General features: G+C 44.8%; 1 protein-coding gene across 1 annotated transcript in view; it reads left to right on the forward strand.

The window, feature by feature from the left end:
- The window catches only part of TRMO (tRNA methyltransferase O), a 193,894-nt gene that overhangs the window by 107,065 nt on the left and 63,804 nt on the right, over positions 1 to 23,025 (forward strand). The window contains exons 8-9 of the mRNA XM_067743870.1: positions 7,774 to 7,892; positions 11,326 to 11,431. The gene's annotated coding sequence lies outside the window, so the exon portion shown is untranslated. The remainder of the gene's footprint in view (positions 1 to 7,773; positions 7,893 to 11,325; positions 11,432 to 23,025) is intronic.

Here is a 23,025-nt window from a genome sequence, read left to right on the forward strand (position 1 = left end):
AGTGTGAACATGGGCACTGTGATGGTTAAATTTATGTGTCAACCTGACTGGACCAGGGGGTGCCCAGATATTTGGTTAAACATTATTCTGGTGTTTCTATGAGGGTGTTTTTTATTGAGATTAACACTTAAATTGATTGAGTAGAGGAGATCGCCATTCCTAACGTGGGTGGACCTCATCCAGTCACTTAAAGGCTTGCCTAGAGTAAAAAGGCTGACCCTTTCCTGAGCAAGAGAGAATTCTTCCTGTCTGACTGTCTTTGAACTGGAACATTGGCTTTTTTTCTGGATCTCTAGCCTGTCAGCCTTTGAACCAGAAGTATACCATCAACACTCTTGGTTCTTAGGCCTTGGGACTTGGACTGGAACTAAACCATTTGGCTCTCCTTCGTCTCCAGCTTGCTGACTCACCCTGTAGATCTCTGGAAAACCCTGCCTAATACAAGCACTGACATAATGTGGCAGTCGTCAGGGATAGAGTATAATTTTTTAGTATTAAGTATGTCCCGTGCAATATCTGGGATATATTTATACTAAAAAAGTATTCATCATTTATCTGACATTCAAATGTAACTGTGAGTCCTGGATTTTATCTGGTAACCCTACCTCTAGATGAAACTGTCCACCACAGTGCTGCACTACCCAGGAGCAAAGTGACAGACTGTGGACCTTGTGCTCCAGATCTCCATAGCACTGCACCACCAGAGAGAAAAGTTGGCTCTAAGGATCCAGCTTCAGGGCAGATGGCCCCTCCCCAGAAGCCTTCACAGAGAACTCCAGCACCAGCCACTTAAGAGAAAAATCCCCCAGGGGCTCACTTTGTGGTTTCTGCCCCACGTGCTGGCGCAGAAGAGAATTGTTGCCCACCAGCCATGTTCTTTCTATATCAAATCTGCCTTTCCGTAGGAGACCCTCAAGATTAGCCCCAAGATGCCTCGAACACCGTTTAACCTCAGTCATCTCCAGAAACTCAAGCTCTTCAGGGCAATGGGACCCTAATCCCCATGGTACTCTGAACAGTCTCTAATCTGACTCGATTTCCTACCTCTTCTGGCACTCCCACACTCTTCCTCTGGGGTTTGGGAACTCCTGGCCGTCAGTTACACTCTCCCCAATATCCTCAAGCTCTTCTTTGAGTGTTCACTTCCGTTTCTGTACCAAATGAAAGCTGGGTGTCTGCCGATGACACTCTTTCTTCTGCAACCCTTTCAAGTGGAGGACGTTTTTCCTTTTAACCACTGGGTACCTGAGGGCCTGGAGGTGAAGTAGGTGGGATAGGTGAGGTAAGTGTGGTGGATTAGGTAGAGTCTCCTTGCTTTCTGTTGTTAATTCTAAATGCAGTTCTCTCTTTTCCTTCAAAACTCTACTCCCTTGAAGTTCACATGAACCCATTCTTTACCCTCATTCACTAGTGTCTTTAGCACTGACACACTGTCTTCCTGTCTGTCCTTTTTCCTGACACCGTTCCTGGTGACTTCAGCATCCATATGGATGAGACATCTAACATGTTGGCCTCTCAGTTCCATGCCTTTCTTTGGTCATCTCCTCCCTTGATCTGTCCCACCCCAGCCACCCTTTCCTTTGTCACACCCATGACCATATCATCACCCAAAACCCAGGCATCCCACTCTCTGACCACCACCTCCTCTCATTCCAGCTCCCAGAGGGTAATGTTTCTGTGCTGTCTCATCAAGACTTCTAATACACTGCTCCTCCCACTTTTTTATCATCTGTCATTTCCCTCCTGTGCTCACTTTCTTCCTTAACCAGCACTTATTTCTGTGGTTCATTGTCGTAACTAGTCTTTTCAAACACTCCTAATTCCCTTATTCCACTCTTCTTCCTTCATATTTGCCCTCTGCTTAAAGCCTACATATCTTCCTACCACATACCTGAACTCAAGCATAGGAGAAAACATACCCAGACCAACTGGTCTCACTTTAAATTCATGACAACAAATCCCCAATAAGCACCCAATCCTGTTCAGCAATCCTACCACTCTTCTCTAGGTGTTTACTTCCTATTCCCAAAGACAGTTATTTCACATCTTTACCTCCTTCCTTCCCCCACCCATTGGGAGGGCCTCTCAGGAGGGGCCATCCATTCCACACACACACACACACACACACACACACACACACACACCCCGTCTTCATCTGATGACCTCATCTCCTATTTCATTGATAAAATAGGAAGCAGTTACAAAGGAACACCCTTATCTTCCCATCACACCTCTTTTTTTAATTAATTAATTAATTAATTAATTAATTTTTGCTGTGTTGGGTCTTCGTTTCTGTGCGAGGGCTTTCTCTAGTTGTGGCGAGCGGGGGCCACTCTTCCTCGCGGTGCACGGGCCTCTCACTATCGTGGCCTCTCTTGTTGCAGAGCACGGGCTCCAGACGCGCAGGCTCAGTAGTTGTGGCTCACAGGTCCAGCCGCTCCACGGCATGTGGGATCCTCCCAGACCACGGCTCGAACCCGTGTCCCCTGCATTGGCAGGCGGATTCTCAACCACTGCGCCACCAGGGAAGCCCCACCACCAAACCTCTTAATCCGTCTGAATTTGTGTTTCTCTTTCCTGCCTGCCTTCGTATTGCTATGAATGAAGTGTCCCTACTTTTACCAAAAGATACTCCTTTTACTTGGGAGCTGAATCCTCTGGTCTCTTGTTTTTCCAATTCTCCTGTCTCTGCTACAGTTCTCCCATCTCTGCTGCATCCCCAGTTTCTTTCTCTTAGCTCAGGTCATTCCCAACAAAATGCATACCTATTCCATCGTCTCCACTGTCTGCAGAGCCTTTCCTTTACCCCATGTCTTCCTTCAGCTGATGGCCTGTCTCCCTGCTGTCCTTCAAAGCAGCCTTTCTCATGGACTTGTCTCCTGTCTCTTCTTCCTCACCTCCTATTTCTGCTCAGCCCTCTGTGATTGGGCTTCTTTTCTCTCCAGTCCACTGAGACTGTTTTTGATGAGGTCACCTATAACCTCCAGTGGTCACTTCTCTGTCCTTACTTGATCTCTCAGCAGCACTTCACTCAGTAGACACTCCCTTCTTGAACTGCTTTCTTCACTTGGTTACTGGAATATCACATGCTTTTGGCTGCTCCTTTATGGTCTGTCTAGCTGATGGCCTCATTTACTGCTTGACTTCCACATGTCAGAGTGCTCAAAGTTTTGGCCATAGTTCTCTTCTCTAGCTACTTCTTCTCCATTGGTGATCTCCTCTGGTCCAAAACTTTGAATACTCTCTGTATAGCCATGTCTCCCCAGACTCAGTCTCCAGCTCTGTCTGCCTCTTGGAACTTGACTTAGAAACATCCAGCCTTATATTGAGTACCTTCACTTGGATGTCTAATAGGTGTGTCAGACTTGTCCCAAATCAAAATTTTGGTTCCTCCCAACTTCAAGCCTGTTCTTTTCTTAGCATTTCCTATTCCAGTAAATAATATTAGTTCATACAGGTTATCAGGCCTGAAACCTTATATATATATATATACATATATATATATATATATTTTTTAAATTAATTAATTAATTTGGCTGTGTCGGGTCTTAGTTGCGGCATGCAGAATCTTTTGTTGCGGTGCGCAGGCTCCCTAGTTGCAGTGAGCGGGCTCCAGAGCACGTGAGCTCAGTAGTTGTGATGCACGGTCTTAGTTGCCCCGAGCCATGTGGCATCTTAGTTCCCTGACCAGGGATCAAACCCATGTCCCTTGCATTGGAAGGCAGATTCTTAACCACTGGACCACCAGGGAAGTCCCATATATATATATATATATATATATATATTTTTTTTTTTTTTTTTTGCGGTACGCGGGCCTCTCACTGTTGTGGCCTCTCATGTTGCGGAGCACAGGCTCTGGTCACGCAGGCTCAGCGGCCATGGCTCATGGGCCCAGCCGCTCCGCGGCATGTGGGATCTTCCTGGACTGGGGCACGAACCCGTGTCCCCTGCATCGGCAGGCGGACTCTCAACCGCTGTGCCACCAGGGAAGCCCCCTTAGATATATTTTTGATTTTTTGATTTTCTCACCCCTTATACACAAGTCCTGTTGCGTGTCCCTCTAGAACTAATCAAGAATTTGAAACTTTTCCTCATCATCACTATTACCACCTTCATCCCAGCCAACATCAACTATCACATGCATTACTGCAGTGGCCTCTTAACTGGTGTCCCTGCCTCTGTCCTGTACACCTGCTTTCTATTTTCCACTCAGCAGCCAGAGTGTTTCTTTAAAAATATAAATCAGATTATGCCAACTCTTCTGCTTAAAATCCTTAAATGGTTTTTCAAAACACCAAGAATAAAGTCTAAACTCCTTATCCTGGCCTACAAAACTCCATGTGATCTTAGCTCCTGTTTACTTCTCCAGTGTCTTTTTGAACCAGGCTCTTCCTCATTAGTTACACTGCCTTCTTTCCATCCTTTGAACACAAATAATTTCCTGACTTAGGGCTTTTGCACTAGCTGTTCCCTCTGCCTAGAACTCTCTTAACTCCATATCGTTCTACAGCTTTCCCTGATGCCCAGTCAAAAGGAGTCATCCAGATAATCTGAGTCACATCATCCTGCCTTAATTATCTGCATAGCTGTTGCATCTGCCTGACAGTTTCTTATTTGTTACACATCCTGCTAGGATGAGAGCCCTGTGAGAGCAGGAATCTTGTTTGTCTTATTCACAGCTGTATTCCTAGTGCTTAGGTCAATATCTGGTACAAAATAGACATTCGATAAATATCTCTAAATGAACAAAAGAATAAATGAATAAACATGCTAACGTAAAACAATCATGTGCTCCATAACCAGTATTAAGACTTGGAAGACTTTTATTGTGGTCTAGTATGAGGCTCATAGTCTAATGAGGCCTTTTCACATGTGAAGTTCTCCTATAACTGGTGTTACTTCCCCATCTCATGCCTGTCCCAGTGGCAGACATGACCAGTCCATCATCAGCTTTTTCCTGATGAGCCTGCTGGAGGTTCTACAGTCCTTTGTAACTTCAGGTGGCCATCATTAATCCACCTGAGCTGGCAGAGAGGATGAAATCCATCTGTTGTTCCAGTTGATCTGTGGTCTAATTTGCTTTACAGTAGTAGAGTGTCTGAAGCTTGGCTTTGGGAGGTTGGACCCTGTTGGCGAAGATAAGGTGATGATACGAGTTTAGATCTGTTTGTTCTGTTCCCTGATCTCAAGTATTGACATTAGTTCTTTGGTAGGATCCCTGAGCTGGTGGCTGGGCTATATCAGGAGGAATCTTCAGTGCTGAGTGTTGGTCATTTGGAGTGCCCTGTAGCAAGTCATGGTGTGACTGTGCAGGCTGGTGGGGGAGCCTAGAAGTAACCTTATAAACATTTCTTTTGAGCCTTCAAGTGGGCAGGGCCAGGCATAGCCCCAGAAAGTCATGACTCCTGACATCAAAGGGAAGCATTTGGAGATGGTATTTTTAGAACCAAGCAAGGAAGTAGACATTGAAAAGGTAACCTGACATCCTCATGTGCACAGACGGCGGAGATCCACTCTCCTGTTGGAGCAGGTTTGGGGGTGAAGATGGTATGGATTTGGATATGTTGAGATTGAGATATCTGTTGGGTATATGTTGGTCTAAAGCCCAGGGAAAGGTTTGGTCTGGGGTCAGAGATTTGAAGGTCATCAGTGTCCACCTAGTAGTAGAAACTGTGATGGAAGATGAGATCACTCAGTAGGTGTTGCCGTGATGGAGTCATGATCCTTGATCACAGCTTGGAGCCCTGAGCTTTGTGAGACTCTGACATGTATCTGTATGACCAAAACTAAGTCATTGAGTACTGGCTGTAGTGGGAACCAACAGTCATTGATGTGCTCCAAAATGGGTGAATGAATGAATGAATTAATGAACACATATAGCAGCAAGTTCAAGGTCTTCAGTCTCAGCCAGGCTCTTAGTGCCACTTGTTAATCTTTTTACCCATTCTTCCACTTTCTTCAACCTTTATTCACACCCCGTTTTTAGTTTCCCACACCCTCTGTGTGTGCCCTACTTCATGGAGAAATTAAGACCATCAGGTGTGACCATCCCTGTCTTCCCACTTACCTACTCTCAAATCCAGCATCACTCCCTCTATCTCATCCTCAGAGTGTCCTTCATTCTTTTCAAGGCCAATATGTCCACCTATGCTCTGGACCTCATCTGTTCCCTCCAGCTGTCTTCAGGGCCTTGTTACAACAATTATCTCCTTTCTTTCCTGTATTTGCCTTTCAACTTGTTGACCAGTTTTACCAAATTTCTTCAAAGAGTGGTCTAAAATCACCATTTCTACTTCATCACTGCCTATTCACTCCTTGACCCACTGTACTCTGCCTCCTGCCCCCACCCTAGATTTCCCTAAGGATACCAAGAAGCCCTAATAGCCATTAGAAACTTTTCAGTCCTTATTTGACTCAACCTCTTTGCTGCATTGGACAGCTGAGGGGTCTTTCCTTTTGGTACTACTGCTTTGGTACACACAACAATGAACTTTCCTGTTTCTGCTCTTACTTGTCTCCTTTGTGAGCACCTCTTCTTCTGTCCTTTCCTTAAATGTTATGTTCTTCAGGATCCGTTCTTGTCTTACAGGTCTTGTCAATCTACAGACTTGCTTTGGGCAATCCCATCCACTCCTGTGGCTTTAGCTACTGTCAATATGCTGAGGAGGCACTGGAGTACTATGGCAAGAACACTCAGTGGCTTCAAATGGAATTGGGAGAGCAGTTCTGAACTCTGTGCTTAATTGGCGAGAGATCCGGATTGAAAGCAACTCTGGTTAATGTTTCATCCCCATTGCTTTCTGGATTAGATACTCTTGCGGCTTTTCGTCACGTGTGTTTTCATATCTATTAAAGATGTCCACCTAGTGAAGACCTGTAATCCCTTACAGTCTTGAGATACATTTCCTCTTCATTCTTAGTTGATACGTAGGATTTTTGGAGAATTCCCTGGAGGTCCAGTGGTTAGGATTCTGCGCTTGCACTGCAGGGGGGCCCTGGTTGGGGAACTAAGATCCCGCAAGCTGTGTGGCACGGCCAAAAAAAAAAAAAAGGATTTTTGTAATTTAAAAGTACTTATCTGTTCTATTCACGATGGACGTGGGATAGGACACCAAGGCACCAAGCTGATTGTCACGTGCTGAGAGCTCACACATTGAAGATAGGAGATTGCCCAGGACTAATGTCTCTGAATTAGGGGTGAAGGATGCCCCACTTCAGATCCTCTTGGCCTCACTATCTCTTATTCCAGTGGCTGCTACAGTCACCAACTTTCTGTGGATGCTTATTTCATACAGGCTCATCCTGGTAGTATCTCACTCAGGCCCATGTTACATGTCTCTCTCCTCCCTCCCTGAGGTTTCCCCATTGACCTTCCTGTCAATTTGATGCCCATACGTGCACAACCCAGAAATACGGGGGAAATTAACACTCCATAGGAGAAAACTCAGCCACTGAAGACAGTCCTGAGAGTAGGGTGACCAACTCATCCTGGTTTGCCTGGAACTGTTGCAGTTTTAGCACTGAAAGTCCCATGTCCTGGGAAATCCCTCAGACCTGTGAAAACCAGGACAGTTGGTCACTCTACCTGAGGTGCAGATTGCGTGGGGACATTTCCATGAAATTGAATAATGAGGTGCATCTAGCGGTAGCCTTCTCCATAGCACATGCTTGTATTGGCCCTCCTTCCTTCCTGCTTCACTCCCCTTATCCCTCACTCCTGATCTCTAATAAAAGAATAGCTCGTAAGCCCCTGACTCATGCTCTGCTTTCTAGGAACCCAGGCTAACTCAGAGGAGTAGGCTGACTCTTGCTCTGACGATTGCCTCAGGTGTCATGGGTGTGGGAAGAGGATTGAATTATTTCAAGGAGGAAGAAGTTTCTCTGGAATTCACGTAAGTGTTATTATTTGTGCCTGTTCAAGGCCTTGTCTTCCAGCCATGTGAGCTGTGTCTCTATTAGCCCTTTTCTCTCAACCCCCGTGGCTGTACTTTATCACTCAGCAACACTGTGCCATGTGTGGTTCCCTCTTCATGCCACACTGCTTCAGACCCTGGGCTGTCTTCATGCCTGGAATGCCCTTTGTACCTTCTTGTGAGCAACTCCTACTCATCCTTCATGATTCAGCTCGGACAACACCTCCCCCAGAGCCTGCCAACCTTCCTGGCCAAGCCTGGGTGGAGCTCTGTCCTCTCTACCTTGCCTATCTCTACAAATTTGTTTCCATATTGTTTTCTGTCCTCTTTGTTCAGTTGTTAAATGTGAATTGCTTGAAGGCAGGGATTTTATCCTGTTCGCTCCATATCCCAGCACTTGTCACACTCCCTGTTCAATACAGGTTTGTTGAATGAATGAGTGCATTTTCCCAGTAACCCTGTGAGGCCAGTTGTGGCAGCATCATTTCCATTTAAAAGATGATACAATTGAGGCTTAGAGAAGGGAAGAAGGAATGTCGGAGGATAGAGGCAGAGCCACATCATGGGTTCTTTCCACCATACCAGTTGTCTCTCTAGAGAGAACATTTCAGGCTTTTCCAAGCATTGTAAGCAGAGAGCAGCCAGGGACTTAGAAGCACACACAGAGTGAGACTCCCAAGGACCCTTCTAGTGCAATTCTTACCAATCTTCCCACATGCTTGGAAGGCAAGCCCCTAGTTCCACTGCTTCCCTGACAGCTCCTCTGTAAGACTGAAGCCCTCTTCCTGCTCTGGTTTTCAGCTCTCTCTTTGTTTTTTTAAAAAATTAATTAATTAATTTTTTTTTTTTTTTGCGGTATGCGGGCTTCTCACTGTTGTGGCCCCTCCCGTTGCAGAGCACAGGCTCCGGACACGCAGGCTCAGCGGCCATGGCTCACGGGCCCAGCCGCTCCGCGGCATGTGGGATCCCCCCGGACCGGGGCACAAACCCGTGTCCCCTGCATCGGCAGGCGGGCTCTCAACCACTGCGCCACCAGGGAAGCCCTAATTAATTAATTTTTATTTTTGGCTGCATTGGGTCTTCGTTGCAGAGTGCAGGCTTCTCATTGCGGTGCCTTCTCTTGTTGCAGAGCACGGGCTCTAGAGCGCAGGCTCAATATTAGTGGTGTACGGGCTTAGTTGCTCCATGGCATGTGGGATCTTCCCAGACCAGGGTTCGAACCTGTGTCCTCTGCACTGGCAGGCAGACTTCCAACCACTGCACCACCAGGGAAGTCCCTCTCCCTTTGTTTTGATCTTGGAAATACCCTTACTTTCCCGTGACATTTCCGGTATATTTCAAATGACTAAAACAAATATTACTCAGCATTTCTAGGTGTTTTGTAGCAGGGAGCTTTCAGGTTATTTAGTCTGCCACTTTGTCAGTAGCCCTTCTTAGGTTTAGCCTTCATCTCCTCCACCACTCCCACCCCATCTTGGTGTGGTTTCTCCATAATGAAGGGCAGTTGTATAGAGAAACCTAAGGGGTTGCCTCTCTTGACCCTAAAGTTGCTGCTGAAGCCACTATGGAAAGGCTTGATCTTGGGGCAGAAGGGTTTGTAGTTGGGGCTTTCCGAACCTGGGAGGATGCTGTGCACTGTCCTATGAGAGGGTGTGGGCAGGTACTGGGAGGAGAGTTTCACCCCAGGCGGGTCCTCTCGCTCCAAAGCCCAGCTCCAGGCCTTTGGCTCTTTACTGCCTACACAACCAAGCCCACTCCGCTTGGCCTGACCTTACGGCCTTTGCCACCTGGCCCTGTTGACTCTCCAGCCTCACCTTCCTCTTCAACCAAACATATGGTCTACATGCTGTTACTCAGACACAGCCCATCAACCCTGCCTCCAGCTTTGCCTCTTGCTGTCTCCTCATCCCAGGGCACCCTCTCCCCAGTGTTTTGCCCCCAGGTCTTCTCTGTTCTCCAAGGGTCAGGTTCAGTATCACCACCCAGGAGGGTGAGGTTACTCTTTCTGTCCCCTAGGTCCCCATAGCCCATCTCTGGGCCTTCCTGTGGCCCTATTGACCCTGCTTTACTGTGGCTGGGGTCTGCATCTGTACAGTCCTGGGGGAGCCACCTTTGGCTTACTCCACTCCTGCCAGTGCTCAGCACACCTTGCTCATGGAAGGTGCTTGATACGTTTCAGTGGGACAGCATGCTCCTGGTCAATTGGGCGATGACCATCTCATGGCGACCCTGAGCTTGATGGAAGGTGACCCCTGAGGCTGCCCTCCATTTTCTCATCCAGCACTGGGGCTGAAGGCTCAAAAGCAAAGGAGGGAACACAGCTTTGCTCTGAATGGAGGAAAGTTTAAGGCTTTCATGTTCTGGGGCCTGGGAGGAGACAAGATGCCATGTCCTGAAAGATCCCTCAGCCACCATCACTCCATGCTGCTCCTCCCACGGGCAGCACCTCTGACAGCACCTCTGAATGGGGGAGCAAATGCTTGGGAGGTCAGTTGATGGTGGAAGAGTTTTCAATAACAATTTTGAGTATGCAGAGTTTTTGCCTTATATGCTGACTTTAGCCTCCAACTCCCATGTCAGGTGTCTCCATCTTATAGCACCAGCACCTGGTGTAGGGCTTGGCAATAAATGCTTGTTGCATAAATGAATGAATCCTCAAACACTGGAATTAGGCGGAAGCTTAAGGATCTTTTGATCCAATCCACATTTTATGGAGAGGTAAATAATAGTAATATCCTTTTATTGAGAGCTAACTCAGTGCTAGGATCCATGCTGAGCACTTCACATACATTACCTGATTTATCCTTTCAACAACAATGTGAGCTGGAAGTTATCATCCCTACTTTTTTTTGTTTTTTAAGATTAAGACTTGTTTTCTTTGTACTTTTTTTCTTTGTTTTGTCCGGTAGATGTCTTATATAATCCATTCAGGGAAGATCACTTAGTCCAACTTGATGAAGCCTGTATGCTTCATGGACTGACGGAAACACTGGTGGCACATATTTAGGTTGTATTTCCTGATCAGATGGTGCCAGTCTGAGCAGATGCAGTAAGAGTTAGAACTCTGGCTGAATTTTTGTGGATGGCTCCAGTAGAGCTACTGGTGACGTATCTTACTTTCAGGGATGCCATGAGGTGAATGTTGCACAGCTGGTGACTTGCAGAACCATCTGTGTCCAGAGGCTGGCTGACTCTATGCTGTACTGCATCTCATTGAATGTGCAAGAAGTAGAGACCCCCAGAAAGGCAGAAACTTGACCTGGTGCCCCAGCCCCTCAGAGGCAGGAAGGCCACTTTATGAGGCACCTTCATTCCTGAGCTTTCCAAGACCCCTGGCTGCAAGGACACCATGAAGAGGAAAAGAGAATTTCAAGTGCATTCTAAGAATCTCCTCTGTTCTCTTGCTATGCAGAGCAGGAGCATGCACTCAAAGACTCAGCCAGGAAGAAAGATTTGATCTTCTGGGCAGGATCCACTTCCCATGGTGACGCCTTCTTGAGTCGAAGCTCTGGTATGAAGTAAGACTTGTTTAAAGCATTAAAAGCAGCCATCCCCATTGTGTGAGTGGTGACAGTATAATCCTCCTTAATGACTTCATTCCCTCTCCAAACTCCCTTCCATTATGCTTCCTCAAAATGTGACTTCAGATGCCTCGTTAGGTTTCTAGTCCTGTAAGTGCAGGGGGATTTGGCGAGAGGGAGGAGGTAAAGACTTGTCTCTCTTGCTCTCAGACCACTCAGAGATGCATCACTGGAAACACTTTTTTTGGCTAGAGCTATTTGTTTTAAAGTTTTTTTAAATGAAAATTTAAATTATATATAAAACTAAACATATTTAGTTTTATATAAATATAACCTCCATTTCCCCATCACCTAACTTTAAAATATCAATATATGGCGAGTCTTGCTTCATTTATACCCTATTCACTCCTACCCCCTTACCACTGGATTCTTTTGAAGAAAAATCCCATATGCATTGGTATAGATGTATCTTTTATCTCTAAAAGATAAAGGCTTTTAAAAAAATTATCTGTAGTAACCTATCACACCTAAAAATTAAAAATGATTTCTTAATATCATCTAATATCCAGTCAGTTATATATACAGTAATATATATATTTCCAATGTATTAAATGTTCAAATACATATATATATGTGTATATATATATCAGAATCCAGAGATAGTCCACACATTTGGATTTGGTTGATGTATCTCCTAAGTTTCTTTTAATCAATAGGGTCCCCTTCTTCCTCTATTTAAAAAAAATTATATTTTGAAGAAACTTGGTTGTTTGTCCCGTAGAGTTTTCCATGTTTTTGACTTTGTGGATTACACCCTCAGGGGACCATGTAACATGTTCCTCTGGCCCTTGGGATGAAATCTAGAAGTGTTATCAGGCTCAGATTTGATTTGGGGACAAGAAACCTTCAGAGTTGGCGCCATATACTTCTTGTTGCCTCGTATCAGGAGGCACGTAAAGTCTCGTTTTCTCTCTTCATGGCTTAGTAAGAAGATATTGATCGTTGGGGTGAGGTGTTTTCAGCCTAATCTCTTATACCGTTCCTTGCTGGGGTTTTGCCTAATGATTTTTGCAGTCATTGATGATCGTTATTATTTCATCGGGGATTTCAAATGGTGATATTCTAATTCTGATATTCCCTCATCATTTATTAGTTATAATTATTTATAAAGAAGAGCTTGATCTCATCAACTCTTTGGTTACTCTGAAGTACAGTTCATAAAGGGAAGGCAAGATAAATACTTGATTCTTTATTGTTACCTATTTCTGGAATTATGAGTTTATTCTCAAGCGTCCTCCAAAGGTGATGTGCTGCTTATGTACTATAGTGTATTAATTACCCTAGAACTTAGTGGCTTAAACAACAACCATTTAATTATGTCCCATAATTTCACGGGTCAGGAATTTGGTCCAAGATTAGCTGATTGATTCGTCTGCTCCATACAATACCGACTGAAGTCACCTGGGGGGGATTCAGCTCATGGATGGGCTGGTCTGGAGGACATGTGGTGCCTTACTACGAATGGCTGAAAGGCTGAGCTTTGCTGGTATTGTCAACCAGAGTGCCTAAATGTGGCTTCTCTAGGATGGCAGTCACGAGGCCCATGGCTTTCAGAGGGTGTTCCAGACAAAAGCTTGAAAGCTTTTCCTGACCTAGCTTCAGAAGGCAGGCAGCTTCACTTCTGCTGTGTTCTCTAGTTACAGTTGAGTACCAGGACCAGTCCAGGTTCAAGAAGAGGGTACTACACAAGCACATGAATACCATGAGGCACAGTTCATGGGACCCTCTTACAATTACAGGGAGCCCAGAGTCAGAGCGCCCCCTGCCTTTTTGTATGCACTTGACTCCTCCCCAGGGAGTCTGGCCATCCTCTTTTGTTTTTTTTTTTTGGGGGCTGCATTGGGTCTACGTTGCTGTGCGCAGGCTTTCTCTAGTTGCAGCGAGCGGGGGCTACTCTTCATTGCGGTGTGTGGGCTTCTTATTGCGGTGGTTTGTCTTGTTGCGGAGCACGGGCTCTAGGCATGTGGACTTCAGTAGTTGCAGCACGTGGGCTCAGTAGTTGCGGCACATGCGCACTAGAGCACACAGGCTTCAGTAGTCGTGGCGTGTGGGCTCAGTAGTTGCAGTGCACGAGCCTCAGTAGTTGTGGCTCACGGGCTCTAGAGTGCAGGCTCAGTAGTTGTGGTGCGTGGGCTTAGTTGCTCCGTGGCATGTGGGATCTTCCCGGACCAGGGATCGAACCCATGTCCCCTGCATTGGCAGGTGGATTCTTAACCACTGCACCACCAGGGAAGTCCCTGGCCATCCTCTTAATTTTGGTTAGGAGCTGGCTGCAGGAGACACAACCTTGCTCCAGGTGTCCATAGTCTCCTTCAAGGCCAGCAGAATGTGAACAGCCTCATTGTGAGCAGAGTCAACAGTAAGTTACCAAGCTACTGAAATGTTAGTATGCCCATTGCTACCTCCTGCAAATCCAGTGCCAGTATATTGTAGGCTATGGCTTAAGCTGAACACTTTCATTGGGAACACCTTGGAGAACTTGGCCTTGAGTGCTTGAAGACTTGAGCAAGGATCTGTTCTGAGAGTTTGGCCCTCCCCTGATCGTGAAGAAACCATCCAACAGGACTCACAGGAGTTTTGTGGGCAGGACCAAGAGCACCCTGGCCATGCATCCATAATGATTGCTTTAAATTGTATAGAATACTTCATCCCATGGAGGCAGCATGCTTTACCAAACCATTTCTCCATTGTCGTAGTTGCTGGCACTTTTTGATTATTTGTGAGTAATCTATATGTTTTAGTACACAAAACTTTTTTATTCTGTTAAATTCTTTCCTTAAGATAGCTTTCCAGGGCTTCCCTGGTGGCGCAGTGGTTGAGAGTCCGCCTGCCGATGCAGGGGACTTGGGTTCATGCCCCGTCCGGGAAGATCCCACATGCCGTGGAGCGGCTAGGCCCGTGAGCCATGGCCGCTGAGCCTGCGTGTCCGGAGCCTGTGCTCTGCAACGGGACAGGCCACAAACAGTGAGAGGCCTGCATAACGCAAAAAAAAAAAAAAAAAAAAAAAAAAAAAGATAGCTTTCCAAGACTAGAATTATTTTTTGGCTCTCGATATATTTTATCAATTTGCTTTTCAGAGAAGTGAACAATTTACATTCCAACAGCAGTGTATGTGCATTGAGAGTTACCATTTAAAAATGTTTTTTCTGGGACTTCCCTGGTGGCACAGTGGTTAAGAATCTGCCTGCCAATGCAGGGGACATGGGCTTGAGCCCTGGTCTGGGAAGATCCCACATGCCGCGGAGCAACTAAGCCCTTGCACCACAACTACTGAGCCTGCACTCTAGAGCCCACGAGCCACAACTACTGAAGCCCACATGCCTAGAGCCCATGCTCCGCAACAAGAGAAGCAATGAGAAGCCCGTGCACCACAGCGAAGAGTAGCCCCCTCTCGCCACAACTAGAGAAAGCCCGCGCACAGCAACGAAGACCCAACACAGCCAAAAATAATAAACAAATAAATTTATTAAAAATAAATAAATTAATTAAGATCAACCAAATGAGAAGAGCAAAGGCTATTTAAAAAAAAGTTTTTTGCTAATTTAATAAGTGTAAAACTGAAGTTAAGTTTGCTTTGTATATTTTCTTTTCCTATTCTGTTCTAAGTTGTCAGTTCTTTCCCTTTATATCAATACTTATATAAAGTTAATTTGTTTAATTTGTATCAATTTGGTATTAGTTGCTTAAGTGAAATTTAGATTATTTGCAATAGTGCCTCCAGTACAATTTGTATCAAAAATATTCTCTTAAACATTAAAAAAAATCAAAACGCTTCTAATCTTCTCAGAGATGAGTAGCAGCAACATAGTTCTTGGATTCTGCACCTACAGGAAATTCACAAGTAGGAGCAATACATCATTATATTTAAAATAATCAGAGAAAATAGAAAAACCAAAACCAAACCCAACCCAAAACATTTAGAAGTAACTCCTTACATGTGTAAAACAACCCAGAGGTTATAAACAGCTTTCACATTTATTATCTTATATGCTTTTTGCATTCAACCCTGGAGGTAGACTGGGGGGAATTATTATGGCCATTTCACAGATGAGAACATTGAGGCTCAGTGAATTTTTGTGCATAGTAACCCAACTAGTTAATGGCAGATCTGAGTGGAATCCAGGCTTTCTGACTCCAAATGAGTTTGTTCCTGCATTTACTTAAAAAGTAATTAGTGGTAACTTATCACATCTCAGGAAATAGGCTAGAAGCTGGGGATGCAGTCATAAACAAGAACCCACCCTCTTGGAGTGTATAGTCTACTAGGAGAGAAGAATTGCCATATAAACTAGGAAGCACGGGAGACCTAAACTACCCAGAGAACAGACACTCAGCCCAGCTTGGAGGGACAAGAATTAAGGTAGGCTTCCTAGAGGAGGTCAAGATTAAAGCAAACCCTGCATAACAAGCTACCCAGGCTATGAGGGATAGGGCAAGTTTGATCTAGGCCAAGGGAAGTAACTGATTTATCCAGAGGTGAGGGTATGTAAGGAGGTAGGTAAACATGATGAACCTTGGTTGGATGTGGGAGGTTAGAGAAAGGGATTCATTGAGGATGATGCCCAGGTTTCTAGCCTGAACAACTAGGAGGGTGGGGGTGTCACTCACTGAGAAGGGGAATAGAGGAGGAAGAGCAGGTCTGAGGCACATGCATGTGCACGTGTGTGTGTGCGTGTGTGTGTGAGTGTGTGTATTGTCAAGCCCCGAAAGTCCTCAGGTAAATAAGAACCTTTCCTCTCCGTAGAGAACTCTGTATTCCAGTGAGAGAAGCAAAGACATAAAAAATAATTCTGACATAAAATGAGAGGTGTTAAGTGATAGACATGTGTATGAGGTTGGGGGACACAGAGTAGGGCAGGACTAAATCTGTGGGGTAGGAAGAAAGAACCATACAAGGAGGTTTCCCAAAGGCAGTGATACTCACGTGGAGAAGGCAAGAGGGTTCCAAGTAGAAGAGGTGTACGGGAACTAGTGAGGTTTTATTTTGGCTTTGCTGGGTCTTCGTTGCTGAGCACGGGCTTTCTCTTGTTATGGCAAGTGGGGGCTACTCTTTTATAAAATTTTTTTAAAATTAATTAATTAATTTTTATTTTTGGCTGCATTGGGTCTTTGTTGCTGTGCATGGGCTTTCTCTAGTTGTGGCAAGTGGGGGCTACTCTTTGTTGCGGTGCACGAGTGTCTCATCGCGGTGGCTTCTCTTGTTGCGGAGCATGGGCTCTAGGCACGCAGGCTTCAGTAGTTGTGGCTCGCAGGCTCTAGAGCATAGGCTCAGTAGTTGTGGCGCATGGGCTTAGTTGTTCCGCGGTATATGGGATCTTCCTGGACCAGGGATTGAACCCATGTCCCCTGCATTGGCAGGTGGATTCTTAACTACTGCGCCACCAGGGAGATCCTGAAACTGGTCAATTTCGAAGGTAGCAATCTGGAAGTTCTGTTTGGTGAGGTGTAGGATGTGAGTGGGAGTTCTCTTGGAGCTGGAGGGGTTGCCAAGGGACTGAGAGGTATGGACTTCATCTTGTTGATGATGGGCTGGAATTCAAAAAATCCTTCTTCAATTACTAAAATGTAACTGCATCCATTAGAATGTAAGTTACACAGGGGCAGATCATTGAATAGTGTCCAGAACATAGTAGGTACTCAGAAACTATTTGTTGAGTGAATGAGTGGTTGGTGATATTGAAATCTTTGCCTTATCTTCCATATTGTTGGAGATTTCCCAACACGATCTATTTCTTTTGACTACATGCATTTCAAAATAAGGATTAACATAGAATTCATATCCCAAGTTGAAAGTAGATTTTATTCATATATTTAATCTTTCTTAATCACTAGTAATTCTTTTAAAAGAAAAAGCAATGTGTAAGTGGTTCTTGTGGGTCTACAAATTTTTCCTATAAGGGTTGAATATTATGAAAGAATTGAGAAGTACACGGACCATTTTGAAAATATGAATAGGTGCTAAAGCATTTTAGTTGATGCTGTTTTCATAAGCATTAAGAAGTTGGAAAAGACCAGATAACTAAACTAAATTTGAAAAAAATTAGATATTTCTAGACTATATTATATCCTGGAACCAGCAATCTAAAAGCTAGATGGGTTTAGCAAGTATTTTCAAATGTCAACATTGTTGGGAACATGAATAATACTTAACCAATCAAAAGTTATCAAATGTTAGAGGTGGGAGATATCTTTGACTTCTGGTCTATTTTTTCATTGTACAGGTAAGAAACTGGGGCCCAGAGAGGGAAAGGGACTTGTCCAAGATCACACAGCAAGTTAGAGGCAAGCCAAGAATAGCATCCAGATGTTTCACTCTTAGTCCAGCACCCTCTTTATTATTCCATGCTGTAGTGTCTATTGTTTTTCTCTATCTAGAACCTACTTCCTTCACTTCAGGAAACAGATTTCATCCCTCTGGCCACAGGGGTAGGCACTGGCCCAGGCTAGGTCAATCATTGTATATAGTACTTCACCCTTTCTGGCCTTAGTCATTGGTTCAAGTGATGAGGATGTGACCCAAGCTTGGCCAATCAGAATCCTTCCCTGGGATTTGTGACAGTGGATCTAGGAAAGAAAAGGACCTTTTCCTTGCTGGTTGTGAGGCTGTGAGGATATGAGCTCAAAACTAGGGTGGCTAGGCCTGTGTCACATGGAAAGAAAGAGAACAGAAGGAAGACAGACAGGAGAGGTAGTCCAGATGGGAGCTGAATTACACTAATCTCCAAGGTGTATCCATCCTGAAGTTTTTTTTAGCTCTTTTCATTTTTTAAAAACAATGATAATATTCTTCCAATAACCACCCTGTTTTTGTTTTTTTCCTTTTTCTTCTTTTACTAAAGCAAGTTGGACTTGGGTTCCTGTCCCTTGCAGCCAAAGAGTCTACAGGGTTTCTCAACAGTAGCAGTACTGACACTTTGGACCAGATCATTGTGTTGGGAGGGGCTGCTCTGTGCAGGTATAGGATGTTTAGCAGCAGCCCTGGATTCTACCTCACTAGATGCCAGTATCACTCCACCCCACTTGTGGCAACCAAAAATGTCTCCAGACATTACCAGATGTCCACTAGGGGTTGGGACAAAATTGTCCCTGGTTGAGAAACACAAGTTTTGTCTAATACCCATGGTGACTATTACTAAAAACAAACAAACAAACAACCCAAACAAACAAACAAACAAAACAGATAGGGAAAACTGAAATTCAGTGAGATGTGGGACTTTTTTCAAAGTGGCAAAGACAGGACTACTAAATCGAGCAAAAAGGATCCAGGAAGTGATACTGTAAGGAGATGTTGGTACATGCAAATGTTGGCTCTCATAGCTGTTGGAATAATAACAAACTCCACGAAATGATTTGGGATTTTACCCATGACACAGGCGGTAACTCTCTACCTAAGAATTCTCACGCATGTCACAAGATGGTGAGACAAAGCAATGTCAGTTAGTTTTATTTCTGTTGTTTTAGATCTCTCTGGTGAATGACTTGGAGGTTTGGGTTCAGTGAACTTTCACTGGGTGTCTCCAGAAAGCTCACTGCATGCCTTTCTGAAGTAGATATCCAGGAAGTCAAACCTTGCTATAATTAAAATAATAATAAGATTCATTGCACAATGATGATGTGTTTACATGAATGAGATTAGTAAAATACCATGAAGAATCAACTTCATTTTTGTTAGAACTATTTTTGAAGAAGTGCTCTTCAGAAGCAGGATTGTGAGGAAAAGATCACTAGCACAGGAATCAAGAGGTCTAGATGTGAGCCTGACTCTGCCACTAATGCTGTGTGACATTGTGCAAGTGTCTCCCTCTCTCTGGGCCTCAGTTTCTTTCTCTGTATAATGAGGGGTTGGATCTGAGGAATTTCCAGGACTGATTTTCAGTGATTCTTGTTGGCAGGCACTATGTCATATCTATCTTGGTTCCCCTATCCTCAACCCAGGACCTGGTGCAGCACCAGAAACAAAATAGGTACTAAGCAAATGCTTATTAAATGCACAGATAAATGAATTAGTTATGAGATAAATGACAAGAACATCCCAGCTTCCACAGATGCATAGAATTAGAAGAGATCTTAGAATTGAAAGTGATCCCTAAGCTTACTTAGCAAAGCCCAGACAAAGCTAGAATTCTCTACCTTGTTTCTGACAGATGGACATATAGTTTCTGTTTAAAAACTTATGATGACTTAGGGAATTCACTATCTGCAGAGGCTCCAGTGTTCGATAGCTCTAGATATTAGGAAGTTCTTCCTTATCTGGAACCAAAATTAGCCTCCTTGTACCTGTCACTTTCCTCTATTTTAATTTTTTTTATTAATTTTAATTTTAATCTAAGAATATATGCATATAACTTGAAAAGTAAAATAATACTAAAGTCTTATTATAATGAAAAATAACTCTCTTCCTCATCCTTTCTCATTCCCCAGGGCTGCCCCCTCCAACCACTATACACTCCATGAGCTGTTTCTTCTGCTACTTATATCTGCATTTGCAATTGATATGCTTATACTGTTATTTCTTGATTTATCAATTTTAAACATTACCTATTGATTTCCTATTTTAAGGAAGAGAGCGTAGCCCTCTTAACTAACCTTCTCTAAATTTCCCTGTCTTTATGCTCTTACTATACTGTCACAGTGTTTGGTTCAGTCAGTATTCAGTGTTTTCCCAAGTATTGATATAACTATGTAAATGTCGTTTAATGCTAAGCCAAGTAAAATACTGGAGTTAATAATTGCTTTGATTAGTTTTCTATGTACTTTTCTCTAATGATTCCCAAATATTTCAACTAAACTGTAAAACAGCTATCAACACGTCATTTTTAAAAGTTTTTATTTTTATCAAAGTTATACATATACATAGTCAAATAACTATTATGAGATTTGACAATGATAAATGTCAAATTTATGCCACAATATACATTTCAGAAAGCTCTTTCACCTAATCATGAACAACAGATGTGGCTGGAGGTTGTTATGTTTTGGAAACAGGTTAAGAAATGGAAGCTCAGAGGGAAAATGACCTGACTAAGGTCACACAGAAGCACCTAGAGGAGCAGAGCCTTTAACGCAGCCCAGCACTTTCCCAACTACATTTGTGTCTGGAAACATTGCTTTGACTCCAAACTGGTCAATGGCAGAATGTGTCCCAAAGATAAGGGGTTCCTGGGATGTGACTCATTGTTAACAGACTGGAATAAATGGCTTCTATGCAAAGCAGGGCTCAGCAACTGGCAGGACTGAGTGGGGTTGGTAGCCGTCTGAAGCCTCAGTGTAGAAGGTGAGAATGTCTCCACACCCTGTAATCCGACAAACAGGGTCTCTACTTTTTAAGATTCCTAACAGTGTTACACAAACCCTCCAGGGGCTTAAACTTGACACACAGACAGGTAAGTTGGGAGAGGTAGGTAATCTCCTCACGCCACCTCCTTACCTGCTATAGAACATATCACGTTAATCCGCATGAGGCAGATCTCTTCTTGTTCCTGTTGGGAACCAGGAGGGAAGGAGTGAGAAATGGCCCCAGGCCTGGAGTCAAACCATTCTCATTTTGCAGAAGTGAGTTCTAGAATGTAGAAAGGAAGCTGCATTCAGAAACAACTAGAACAATCCCTGCACAATTAGGACTGTGGAGAGGGTCCCTTTGACCCTTGCTGAGGGAGTCGATTGAGACGGACTTCTGAGTCCCTGGAGGTAGGAGCGTCTTTAGCTATTTTTTACCAGAAACAAGGCAGGGAGGATTTGACTCCCTAGACCCTTAGGGCAGCACTGCCAGGACAGAGGGACATGTTGCTCTCCCAGCTAGCCCTGAAATCTTCCTGACCCTCTTCCAGCTCTAATCTCCAAGTTCTCCCCAGCTTTTCAAAGCCTATGGTCTCCTGATTGGCCATCACATGCAAACCTTTGGAACAGCACAGAATTGACTCAACACCAGCTCTGGGGAGGGACAGACTGCTTGCTGAGGGGACTCACACCCAGAACATCCTGGAGCAGGTGTGTGGAGCTGGGGGCAGGGCAAGCAGCCTGGCCTAGAAGGTGACAGAGGCTCCCAGCCCACTTCACTGCTTCTGGAGTCTACAGTTTCATTTGGGTTGAAAAGGCTGGTGGTAGAGACCACAGAGCCCTGGAGTGAGAAGAAATCTTTGTGACAGCTCATTTGAGAGAGAGGAGTATGGAGGCTGAGAGTGAGGGCCCTGCCTCGGGCCATCCATCAGGTGGGCGCAAGAGTTGCTAATAGCAATAGCAGTAATTAGGTGCTTACTGTATGCTAAGCACAGAGTAAAATGCTTTACATCCATGAACTCATTTAATCATCCCAACAAGTCTGTGAGGGAGGTAGTGTAGTTTCTCCTGTTTTCCAGAGCAAACTGAGGCTCAGAGTGGTGAAGTAATTTGCCGAAGCCATGGGGCTAGAAAAATGTGGAAGCAGGACTTGAATCCAGGCTTCTCTGCCCTTGAAGCCTGTGCTGTGGACTCTTATGAGATATCACGTAGGGCAACACTTTGGAGAGAAATTAGAAAATTGCATTTCCCTCTGTTCCAGTGTTCATTTGTCACTCAGCACTAATTAAAGGAAGAATTTGGGAGGCCATGATGGCGTGGGGAGTCAGGAGGTCTTGGGTCCCAACTTTCTGCCTGACTTGCTGTGTGCCTCTGGATACTATCTTCCTTCCTCTCTCTGACCCTCAGTTTCCTCATCTTGGGGTCAATGTCATAAAAGCACATTCTATGCTACAAACAGGAGCAGTCATGTGTTGTGGACATACTTCTGTCCAGCCCTCAGTGGCAAAGGGGGAAAAGACCACCAGAGGAGATTCTGGGCAGTGGCACAAGGCCTGGCCCGCTGAGAGTCTAGGCTGCTTCTAGCCCATCAGCCAGGCCAACACAAAACCTCAGCTTTTGTTTGACTTGGCTTCTTGCACCTTGTTTAGTCTGCAGAGCAAGCTGCTTATCCTACTGTCTTTGTCACAGGCCATTAGTACGGACATAATCCCCGGGGGCTTACTGCTTTCTCTAGGAATTCAAGGAAGGCCACAGAGGGAGCCCAGCTCTTAAGAGCCACCCCCTACTCCCCAGCCCCCATCAGAGCAGCCTCAGCTGAGAACCTGTGGCATTGTGTGCTCCTGGTCTGTGATTCTGGCTGTGTGACCTTGGACCAGTCTGTCTCCCTCCCTGGGCCTCCATCTGCCCATCTGTGCACAGAGAGAACTGGCTTAGATGCCGTCAAAGGGACTTCAACTCCCTGAGGTTCAGAAATACATTCCTATGTGGTTTCTCCCCCTTGAGGCCTCCCTCATCCCTCTGCTGAGCTCTCCCCCATTTCTGCAGCAATCTGTAGCATTTTCACTGATCCCATCCCTGCCCCGAGCCTGGTGCCAATCCCTCTCTCATTCAACCTCCTGCTTGTAAACTGGGGATAATAATACCGGATTACAAAATCTACAAACAATAAATGCTGGCGAGGGTGTGGAGGAAAGGGAACCCTCTTGCACTGTTGGTGGGAATGTAAACTGATAGAGCCACTATGGAGAACAGTA

The sequence above is a fragment of the Pseudorca crassidens genome, chromosome 7, assembly GCF_039906515.1.
Source record: "Pseudorca crassidens isolate mPseCra1 chromosome 7, mPseCra1.hap1, whole genome shotgun sequence".
NCBI lineage: Eukaryota > Metazoa > Chordata > Mammalia > Artiodactyla > Delphinidae > Pseudorca > Pseudorca crassidens.